Below are 12,918 nucleotides of genomic sequence, written 5' to 3' on the forward strand. Positions count from 1 at the left end.
TTTCGATTGATTAAAACTTCTGATAGCTTCTCTTAGCTCTTTGTCAGCGGATGTAAAATTAGATCCGTTGTCGCTCCAAATTTCATCGGGTAGACCTCTAATACTGATGAATCTTCGCAAACAGTTTATCATCGAATCTGTATTTAAGCTGTGCGCAATTTCTATGTGGATCGCTCTTGAAGTTGTACATGTAAATAAACAGCCATATCGCTTTACGATACTTCTACCTTGTTTGACTGACATCGGTCCAAAATAGTCGATTCCAGTACACGAAAAAGGGGGTTTATCAACTTGAAGTCGCTGTTGCGGTAAATCAGCCATATATTGAACCTCTAATTTCTTGGAACGTCTTTGACAAATAATACACTTCGATAAAACGTGTTTCACAGCTGCTCTCCCATTAATAATCCAATATTTCTGTCTGAGGTAAGCTAAAACAGATTCTTGACCCATATGTCCAACATAACTATGCGCTTCTCTAATTAATAAGTCAATCACATGATGCCTTTTTGGTAAAATTAAGGGATGTTTTACATAGTCAATCAATGCAACATTTTCTAATCGTCCTCCTACACACAATAAACCATTATCTAGTCTAGGATTTAACTTAACCAATGCGGAACCACATTTCCTCAAAGTTTTCTTGGTTTTTTGATTCTAAAATTTTCAAAGTCTCAGGAAAAGATTCAGCTTGCACATGCTTAATCATTTCAATTTCGGCATTCTTCAATTCGTCCACCGTCAACACATCATTTGATGATTCAAATACAGTTCCATTCTTGCGAGATAAAATTCGAAAGTCTAGCCTTTCCATCACGAAAGCACAATGAATGTTACCCATATTGTCCACAAATCTCAAATAAGCTACAGACGAATACCCGACACGCGAAGCATCAGAAAATAAATGAAGTTGAGTATCAACAATGCCACTCAAATCTTTCGACTTAAAACTCCTTGGAACTTGGATTTCACAAAGTCTTTGGGAATCAGTCAACCATCTTGTCCACTATGATTTGTCCTCGTCCGATATTGGATCGTCCCATCCTAATTGTTTTCTACTTAGCATTTGTAGAATTAATTTCGCCTTCATAACGAACGGTGCTATGAAGCCTAAAGGGTCAAATAGTGAATAAACAGAAAGAATTCCCCTTCTCGTCATGGGTATGTTAAATGCGTCAACGTAGAGTTCGCTCATATTCTTCCAAATAAAACAATCATTGTCCGTGTTCCATTTAATGCCAAGAGCACTTTCAGTTGGTAATTTTTCCAAGTCCAGGTTAACAATTGATTTTGCTCTTTCATTCACTGGAACATGAGTCAAAAATTCACGATTGTTACTGCACCATTTAGTGATATGAAAACCACCTTTAGCTAAAAGTTCCGTCACGTTAGTATACAGGTTAATAGCTTTATCAACAGTATCCACGGATTTCATCAAATCATCGACGTACATATTACGTAGAACAGTTAAAATAGTTTCAGAGTCAAAGTCATTCTCGTGAGATCTAGCACAAAGTTTTACGCAATAATTTGCAACACATGGTGATGATGTCGCACCAAAAATGTTTCACCATCCTAAATTCTTCTACAGAGTTAGACAAGTCATGATTCTTCCACCACAAGAATCTAAATGCATTGCAATCTTTAGGATCAACTGCCACTTGGTGGAACATAGCTTCAATATCAGCAGTGATTCCAATCAACTCCTGTCTAAACCGCAATAATATTCCAACCAACAAATTAGCTAAGTCCGGTCCCTGTAATAAGTTCTTGTTCAGGGAAGTATTACCAAATTTGGCAGCACAATCAAACACGATGCGCACCTTTCCTCGCTTAAGTGGGTGTGTTACCGGGTGGTGAGGTAAATACCAAATCCGATCCTCTGATTGAAGCTCTTTTGCTAAAACCAATTCCGCATGACCTTTGTCCAAATAATCTTGAATTGCAGTTTTATATTTATCAAATAAGTCTGGATTCTTAAGAAATCGTCTCTTTAATGTTTTAAGTCTAAATTCGGCCGAAGATTTATTATCGGGAAGTACCGAATGTTCACTTTTCCATGGAAGTGCCACTTGATAGTGTCTAACTTTACACTATTCTGAATAATGTCTAAAGCTCGTTTATCCTCAAAGGACATTCCAACTTTATTGTCAACTTCTAAATCACCGAAGTCTGTTTTCCACAAACGATCTAATTGTCCTTTTAAATCAGGGTCCGAATTGTCCACATGAGTGTCAAGTTTGACAAAATTAACTGAATGAGAATCACTCATCTTACGTCCACCAACAGGTCCTAAAATAGTCCATCCCAAGCTATATCGCACAGCAATGGGTTCATGTTGCTCACCATATCTAGTTTCTAAAGGTATAAATAAACTAGGGTTTTGTTTTAAACCAATCAACAAGGATATTTCAGGTTCATCCAGATCTTCTAATACGATGTCTTTCAGGTGAGAATAGTTTTTAATATCAGACTTCATTGCTATACAACTATTGGATATAGGCAAATCTTCCACTGTTTTCACGTTCTTCAAATTATATGAAACATTTCCATCCAATGACATCACAGTTATGTCCACATTTTGACTAATCATGTCCGCAGTTCCAGTAATACCAGTAAGTTTTAAAGTTTCTTTAGAATTACTGCCTTCACCTAAAAAGTCAACTTTCTTCTGAGAACACAGACTAAGTTCACTACAATTGTCCTGTAAAATATATGTCTTAAAGAATTCACTATTGTTAATCTTAATTTTACATGGAATGGCACCTAAGCATACACGACTCACACCAGCCCCAGTTGCTGCAGTCAATGATCCACATCCATCAGGTTTCTTAGGTTTAACATTGTTTGATTTGTCTTTCTTAAACACAGAAAAGTCTGCACCATGCAATAATGAATTATGATTTCTACCACAATTATCAATTCTACATTTAAAGTCCTTTTTATCACAAGAATTTGAAAAGTGTCCAATGTTTAAGCTTTTTAAACACAAAGAATGTTCAATTGTAAATTTTGCTCTATCCTGTGGTTTTAAATTAGTAAACTTTTCGCATCTCCAAACATCGTGTCCATTATTACAATACGAACAGTTTTTAACCTCACTTTGCTTGTGGTTTGTTGGTTTGGATTCAGAGGTTACCATTGTTGAAACTGGTCTAGACATTGTATAGCCTGATTTCTTAACAAACTTGTTATTGTCTGCAGGTTTAGAAAAAGTCATATCTTCTCCGAATTCATTGTTTACCAATTCAGCTCTAGATTTAATAAATTTCATAACATCTAAATATTTTGGCTTCTTATCATTTTTAGTTATACGTCCGACGTTTTCTACCCATTTCGCTCTCAAAAACATAGGTAATTTTCTGCTTAAAACTAACAAATTGTTTGTGTGATCCAAGTCAGCAATATAATCTTGTCCCATGCCCATTAAAGTTCGATATGTTATTTCAAGATGTCTCGAAAATTCAAGTAGATGTGCACCATCCGCAGTTTTAATGTCTAGTAAATCTTTAAGCCTTTTTCGATTCTCCCTAGCCACAATGTGGGGTCGTCCAAAGTTTTCAAACAAAGTTTCTTTAGCACTTATACAACCTTCATCCGGCGATAAATTAACACAACATTCTATGGCGTCTCTAGCTTTACCACTGCAATGTTGGATAAGCAATTGTAGTCTTTTAGAAACGTCAGAAGTTTGTTTCTCAAGGCACGTTTCAAAGTTGTGTATAAACGAAGCATAGTTTAATGGATTACCGTCAAATCGTAAATATTCTAATTTAGGCGTCAATACTGCCTCGCACAATTTAAGCATTACATCCTCGGTACTAGGCTTAATTTGTTCACTTTTTACAACAGAATTACCATGCATATTTACATTTCTATCAACATCAACATTATTATCAAAATTAATCAAATCAAATTTAAATTCATCAAACTCTGAAAGTCTCTTATTGGTTTCTTCTTCTTGAAAAACCTGTAAACTAATTTCAGCTTGCTCTGCCTCATTCATTGCTTCCATCAATTCCTTTTCTTGGTTCAATTCATTAAACTTCTTGGTTAGTTCATGACTTTGTTTCAGCTGCTTCACTTTTAATTTGGCAAGGGCTAACTTTTCTCTTTTCTTAGCAGATACACTACTGGTGTCTGAATGTAAATTACTAAATAGATCATCAGACATAATGCTGGTTATAATCAAAACCACATAAATAAGTTTCAAAAATTCAAACATGTAGAGCAATGTCCAGAAAACACCCTTAATAGGTCGTCACAGCTAATAAACAGCTCGTCCATCATTAAATTGTCTAATTTGTAAAGTTGTATATTGCACCCACCGTAATTAACTCACAAAAAATGTCAACAATCATGTGTAGCGTCGGCAGGGTAAATAACTTGGAAACTCCTTGTACAGATTGTACAGTACTTTTGAGGGGTTCATCAATCAGCCGAACAGGATTCGGGAATAAAGAGCCAGTAGATTAGAACAAATAATTTTCATCCATAATAATATTCAAAATACACCATATAGTATGAATCTATTTTGTCGTGACAGCCATCACATAGACAAATTCTAATAATAGTTCCAAACAGTTCCAATAAGTAGTAATAATAGTAATAGTAGTAATAGTAGTAGTAATAGTAGGTTTCCAAGTGTTAGGTACCAAACCTGACACAAACACGTCCAAGCAAAGTCCAAATTTACATCAAAAATAAAATTCCGACAGCCATGCCGTTTCTTTTCCAAAAACAACGTACCCACAAAATTAGCGACGTAATCAGGTCAATTACATACAAAAACGTAATCAAAACTAGCCTAACACCAGGCCTAAACTGGTAGCTACAAGTAGATATCTTTGGATATTTTCATTACAAACATCAATTAATCAAACAATAAGCATGATTTGTCCAAGACAAATAAGAAAACCCAACTTTCACAATCCATTTTATCATAGTTTTCAGAAACTGAAATTGTTTATCTACTCCTGTTGCGCAAAAATGTAATCTTATAGTTTACCTTGCAAGGGTCTATGTCAACAATGTTTGAGGTCAAGAAAATCAAATTTTGTAAATTGTGAAAACTATTCCTTTTTTTGAAATAAAAGACCCAGGAATCCGTACCTTAATCAGGAATTAGCTAAAGTAGTATATTTTCAAATTCCTATCACTGGGTGACTAGGTCTGATTATCTATGTGTGTTGGTTTTGTTAATTGAATAATTGAGAGGTTTATCGTAATGTGGTGTAAATTAATTATATTATTTTTCAACATTTCAAGTTTACAAACGAATGACGTTAAAACTGGAAGTGACATTAATATTTTGAAAACAAAATTTTTTTCCCAATTAAAATTTTCAGGTCGATTGAAATAAAATTGTAGAAGTTGAAAAGTCACAATGTGAAATTGATTAAAGTAGTATCTTTTAACCATTATTGCATAGTAATTAACAAAACAAAAATTAAGATCAATATTGATTCAGAATTACGAAAGATGTAATGAACAGTAAACGTCCAACGTCATTTCCTGCTGGGCAAAATTCACCTGAAAACGACACGCTATTTATGAGAAATAATCATATTAGATTATATTGGCTGAGTTGCGTGACCAGTATCGGAAAAAAGTGATTTCGAAATCAAAGTGGTGTGTTCGATAAACTAAAACCGTTGATACATCTATGAAAAGTCATAGTAGGATTTTTGACCGAAAAGAAAAGCATGTAAACTTTTGTAGATATGGCAGAAAACAAAAGCGAATATTATTCTGTAACACACGTCTTTAATAACAAAGTACATGACGTTTCAACTTACTCGTGTCGTCATCAGATGAAATGAAGGAATTAACATGTTATATAATATAGCAAAAAGGGGATTTTCTAAAGAGAAACTTGATACGTGGTGCCAAACTTACCATTTGCTAACCCCATTTGCAGCCCAGCATACCTTACAGATGAAATCAACCACCTCAGAACAGTCTTTAACGAAGTTTGTTTATTGTTAAGACTATTCTCGAAAAGTAACGTCATATATAAATAAGTTTCGTACAAGCACTTGGAATTTCACTTAGCGCTTCCAATGGTCTTAGATGTTGAATTGGTCGTAATGGGAGTTCTGTCCTTTGAAGTTAAAACTTGGCTTTTTGCAGATCGTATCTGGTTGTCGCGTCCCTGGATTAAGTTCAGTGACTCTAGCTAATTTCCAGAAAGCTCTATTGGTGTTGTCGTACTTCAAGGTGGTCGATTGTTGAGTGTTGTTTCTATTTCGGTGATGATTGTGCGTAGCTCTTCGAAACTTCGAAAATAATCAGTACCGAATAGTATATCGGTACGTAACGAAACTGTTCTGTTGTTCTGTTGGATCATCTAGGAGCATATTGCTTGACAATCAAAATTGACAGATATTGGCGAACAAATTCTTGAGAATGTCCTTGCTTGAATTGTAAAGTCATCAAAATGTTTGCTTTGTAGTCGAATATCAATTAAGTCTCGGTCATATCGTTGGTGTGTAGCTGACAGATCTAAGCCTTGATTTTGTTTGTGTTTCAGTTGTGACGTAGCTGTTTTGACTACATCCATCAAATAACAAAAGGAAAGGTACTGTCGTTGAATCCTTTTGTCAAATGACATGGGCATTGGCTGTTTTGTAAATTCGGAGCTACAGTTGTGGTGGTTGTGACGTGTGTTGAAGTTAGTGGTTGAGATTTTGATTTAATTTCCTCGCAAAATGACTGTTGATGTCTACCGTTGCAATTACAAGTTTTTTGACTGTCACATTTGCTTACAGTGTGACCAGTTCGTAAACATCGATCTGTCTGCCTTAAAATATCCCGCCTGGCTTTGATATTCGATGAATAGTGGCCATCGCTACAATAAACACACACAATTTTATGAGAAATTTTGTCGCGAACCACCAATGACGAAGCAGTGGGAGTAGGTTTCTTTAATGGTTTGACAGAAGCTTGATAGTCAGTTTTTGGTTTAACACGAACAGTCTCACAGAGTTCTCGAGCTTCCACCTCAGTTTTGATCACCTCAAACAATTCATCATTCCCAAACGTCCTTAGATGATACGCGGGCTATCTGCAATTGTACATCAGAAGGCATTTATAATTAGAGTCATTACAAAATGGTAATTTTATTAGATTATCTTTCCGAATCGATCTGGAATAAGTTGTAAATCGGCTTCGTAATTTGAATCAGACAATGTCAATCCCCGTATTGCTCGACTTGCTTGCTCATCCAAAAGTCCCTTTAAATAATTGAATTTACCTATTGACGACATGTGAGGGTTTTTGTTTATGGCACTGTCAAATGAGTCCGAAAAAGGTTTGAAATTTTGTAACATCTCCATTGAATCGTGGAAGAGATAATTTGGGCAATTTTGGTCGAACTTGATTGTGAATTCTGCTGAAATCTTGATTTTGGGTCGTTGGGCATGACGTTGCTTGAATTGTTATTGAGGGTGATGTTGATGTGTTTACAGTAGAGGCATTAGGAATCGTTGACGTTGATGGAATTTGTGTTCTGGTAGTTGATGTTAAGGAATCGGAATCATAGTCGTTATCATCGTGTGAATTCGTGTTGTTCGAGTTTCCTTGATCTGGTTGAACTGAAACGTTTAGCGAAACGTCTATATCAGTTGACCTTGCGTCACGCTTCTTAACAGCAGTATATATGTCTCTTATTGTATCAAAAATTCGGAGAACTTCATCTGCTTCTTCTATTTCATGTTCAATCTCTTCGGTTTCATATTTTTTTGTACTACTTTTTGTACTGAGTGGTCTGTATTGGCAAATGTTGTCTAGTATGATTAAGTATTGTTTGACTTTTTTCTGAAAGATATTATGATAATTTTTTGCAATAAATCTGAATTAAGAAAAATAATTAAGACTTTATAATGAAAACGTTCAAATTACAAATATGAACTCAATTAACAATAACAGACAAATAAGATTAATGATGTTAAAATTTTTGTACTTTTGGTCATTGAGGTTGTTTGCTAATACAAATTTCTGTTTATTGAAACAGAATGAATATTGCCAGACTCTTGCCACGTGGAGGCCACCTCTTTAAAGAGCCGAATTTTGAATTTTCAAAAAAAGTGTATATTCCAATGTTCCAAAAGTAACTACCCTTCCTATTCCCATTGATGACCTCAAGCCTACCATTGCTAAATATCTTTTAGTTGACGTTTGCTCGAATTTTTCGAGTTATCTTTCCTTGGGAGGTATTAGCGTGTGTGAAAACTTTTTTCTGGAAGCCACACCTTTTGACCTCATTTGCATATTGTTAAGAGAAATGTTGAAAATGATATTTCGAAAATGATAATACCAAAATGATATGTCGAAAATGATGTGTTTAAAATAATAATACCAAAATGATATGTACAAAATGATGTGTTTAAAATAATAATATCTTTAAAATGATAATATCAAAATTATATGTAAACGTGTAATTAGTGAGGAAATGACAAAACACATTTGTTTTATCACAATTTACTAAAGCAATATGACAAAGTTGACGGTATCATGATAAGTATTAGACAATTAACAGAGTATCTTATTTTGACCCAAAAACCCTTCCATAGTGTCAAGACTTAAACGTTAAAACATTTTTTATAATTATACCGAGCTCAACTCTGTGTGGTTTTTCGAGCAAATTGATCAGCATTCACAAACATTGACTAGTACTAACTGTTCATTTCTTAAAGTTTATTCAACTTTCACGGAGGTATAAATACAACAGGATAGCGATTTAGGATTTATGGTATGTTAAAAACCTATAGTTTCATTGTATACGTTATCGAGTAGAGTTTAGATGAGTTCTAGTAATATAAAAATACAAATATTAAAAATTGAATTTTTCTTGCCCTTCGTGGGGTTGGGGAAATTTTTCCCGAAATAAAACCAAATCAATGCAAAATCTTATTCCAAAGATAGCTTGCCAGGCAAGGCAGCTTTGATTTTAAATAAAAATATTTGGCAGTACAGTAACAATTACCAGTGTGAAATATTCAACCTTCTTTTGAACTTTTTGAGGTGATACTGAATAATATTACCAAGTTTCATCAAAATCTGTCAAGAATTGGGCCTTCTACAGTGTTTACAGGCTAAAACTCGAACGCGTTTTAAGAACATGGGCAATAATATTTTTTGCTTTTTCTGATTTTCGTTCATCTTTGGGTGATTACATACCCTCACACCAAGTTTCTTCAAAATCCATCAAGAATTCTGCCTTCTAGAGTCTTTACGTACTACAAATTGAACGTATTTTCAAGAACAAGGGCAATTCGATTTTTCTAATTTTCAATAGGGCTTATCCTTAGGTGACAGCAAAGACTCACTCCAAAATCTGTCAGTAATTGAACCTTCTAGAGCGTTTATGAGCTAAAAATTGAACGCGTTTTCAAGAAGAAGGGCAGTAACTCGAACTAAATATTTTTCAATTTTTCTGATTTTCGATAGTGTTTATCCTTGGGTAATTACAAACACTCATACCAAGTTGCGTCAAAATCCGTCCAGAATTGTGCCTTCTGTAGTGTTTACAAGCTAAAATTGAACGCGTTTTCAAGAACAAGGGCAATAACTCATACTAATTATTTTTTGTTCTTTTTGATTTTAAATATGGTTCATATTTGGGTGATAACAAACACTCACACCAAGTTTCACCAAAAACTGTCAAGAATTGCGCCTTCTAGATTGTTTACGAGCGTTTTAAGAACAAAGGCAACATTTCTTGTGGGCGTATAAAAACAGGAAATAGAAGTTCATTGAAAATGTATATTTGTCCATAAAATGAAATTTTGGTAGCAAAACAATAAATAATTATAAATAAAAAGCAAATTTACTGTGAACAGCTCCTAGCCTGGCAAAAAGATCTAATGGCTTTTATACCTTTTGAAACTTTTAAATCTCTCTGATAAATGAATAAAGTATACAATTCCACTCCAAATTTCTCAATTTTTAAAGAATAATATAAAAAAAAGTTAAGAATTACCGTCGAAATGAGCGGACATATAAAGCGAATTTTTGGAGCGATTTTTTAAATTCGTTAACCTAAGAAAAAAGTGGGGTGGAATATTGCATTGTGTTGTATCAATAATATGGCCCCTCCCCGGTAATTCATTTGCCATAACCTTCAATAACATTTTCCAGAAATCTCGTTGGAAACTTTCCTATATGTCACATGAAAACCTGGTCAATGTTTCGGACAAAAATTCAATATATCATGACCATGAAAACTGAAAGTTTACAACTACATTTTATCAACATCCGCTTGACTGTCAATGCACACAAAACAACTATTTTTAGAATTATCCTTCCGCATAAGGATCTCTTCTCGTCTCACAAAATCTGAAAGAACCCCAAAAGGTATAAGGAGAAAGAGGATTTCTAAAAATAGCATTGGAGTCGGTCCATATTGTCTATCCATTTGGGCTAATTCCTGTTTGAGCCAATATTTTTCTCGGTAGGGCTACCGGTTTGACACTCATTGGGCCTTATTTTCTCTTCCATTTGGGCTACGGATTGGGAAAACTTCATTTTCTATCCAGTAGGACTACCAACTACAATAAGGACTGATTAAACCAGTCCCACGACCCCCATTCACCTAGATGGGCCACTGACTTTTTTTTTTGTAAACAGTATTTTATTCATAAATATATTCAACATATATACATTATGAAAAGGATTGGGGAACAGGCTGGGCCTATATTACCTCTCTCAAACAATCGTTTATATGTAACTATAAGTTATATGTAAAATTTGAAAAAGATGGAAACTTATAATACATACATATTTACATTATGTACAATTTGCTACACGGGATTTATGCTTGTAATGATAATAAATTTTCTTTTCAAAAAGGTGATATATTGACTTTATAATTGTAATTGATCCATGGTACTAGATCAATGGTAATATATATCCAAGTAAGAACACTTCTTTAAGGGGCATTCTGCTATTTGTAGGTCGAAATATTTTTTTGCTCAAATTTGTGAGAACTTCACAACAAAATCTAGAGAAATTTGCACTCTAACGTATCTGAAAGTTTTAACTAAAAAAAAACCGCCGTTAAAAAACTATTTTATTAGTTTACGTAAGATTACGTACATTTTTAAGGTTTGTTATGCTTTTTGGAAGCTATTAGAAAACTATTGTACGGAAATATGTATCCTACGTGTTCTAAAGGTTTCAACTAATGATATTGTAATATATCATCAAAAAGATTATTTTAAGGTCACTAAAAATCTCAAAAAATCAAGCCCCTGTGCTTATTACAAAATGTGGCCTAGCCGTCCAAAGTTGCAAAAATGACAATTACCTGCAGTAATCTATAAATCCGGAATTTTTTATGGGCTTTTATTTGTATTGTACGGAGCCCCTAAGGCGCAATTGTAAACATATTTATTTATTATTTCGTTTAAACGAAATAATTATTTCGATTAAACGAATTAATTATTTCGTTTAAACGAATTAATTATTTCGTTAAAACGAAATGTTATTTCGTTTAAACGAAATAAATTATTATTTCGTTAAAACGAAATAATTATTTCATTTAAACGAAATAATTAATTCGTTTAAACGAAATAATTATTTCGTTAAATACACTATGTTTATTTCGTTGAAACGAATAAATTTTTTCGTCTATTTCGTTTAAACGAAATAATTAACCCATCTTTTTATTTCGTTTAAACGAAATAATTATTTCGTTTAAAGAATTAGTTATTTCGTTTAAACGAATTAATTATTTTGTTTAAACGAAATAAACATAGGGTATTTCGTTAAAACGAAATAATTATTTCGTTTAAACAAATTAATTATTTCGTTTAAACGAAATAATTTCGTTTAAACGAAATAATAATTTAATTCGTTTAAACGAAATAAACGAAATATTATTTCGTTTAAACGAAATAAATGATGTTATTTCGTTTAAACGAATTAATTATTTCGTTTAAACGAAATAATTATTTCGTTTAAACGAAATAATAAATAAATATGTTTACAATTGCGCCTTAGGGGCTCCGTAGTATTGGCAGTCTGCTAGTCGCCTTAAATTTTAGATCGATCTGATAATTAATGGCCTAGTCGAAAATTCCTTGCAGATTTCTTTTCTTTAAAAATATTAAAATTTTGAATTTTTTCATAGGAAACAATAGATACATCTTGTTACATAGATAATCGGTCCAGAAATAAGCCCAACAGACCCCAAAGCAATTTTTTTGCATATTAAAAAATTCTTACAGCCGACCAATTTCATACCTGCAACTACATACCATACACCTTTTTCCCTCTGGATATATTACTTGTCCCTCCGAACTATCTATATATTTGTGAAACCTAGTATTTTATGTAGTAGACCAAATATGTGTCGGCTAGTTTATATTTGTGTTTTTTTTACATCCGCTCGCGTTTAAAACAAAGCCTACACTATGACATAACAGAATTATACTTTGATCTGTATATTTTATGAAATTTCCCTATGGTTAGGGGGTAAAGATTGAAATGATATGATTAATCTTTTCCTTTGGCTGGGGGTAAAGATTGAAATGATATGATTAATCTTATAATAGAAAGTATGATGCATAGAGTTATGAACTTAAAAGTTGCCACTGACCTCGTTACAACACTGAAGAAACAGTTTCCATAAATTGGACTTTATTTTTTATTGGAAAGTCATGTGATTTCAAATCTGCAAGGACAGTATCAAATAGTAAGTACATTATTTTTTAATGAAATACCTTTCAGAACTAATCACCTGATAATTCCAGTAATAAAGATAGCTTGCAATACAAGGTAACATACGCCCACTGGCAGCTGTCAGAAATAATAAAACAGTCTTTAGTGACTAAAGTACAAATTTTCTCATATTGAAGAAATTTTATTAGTTTGAATTCAATTACATATATATATATGCCAGTTATTTATGCTGAA

Source organism: Lottia gigantea (genome assembly GCF_000327385.1).
Source record: "Lottia gigantea unplaced genomic scaffold LOTGIsca_1, whole genome shotgun sequence".
NCBI classification, from domain to species: domain Eukaryota; kingdom Metazoa; phylum Mollusca; class Gastropoda; family Lottiidae; genus Lottia; species Lottia gigantea.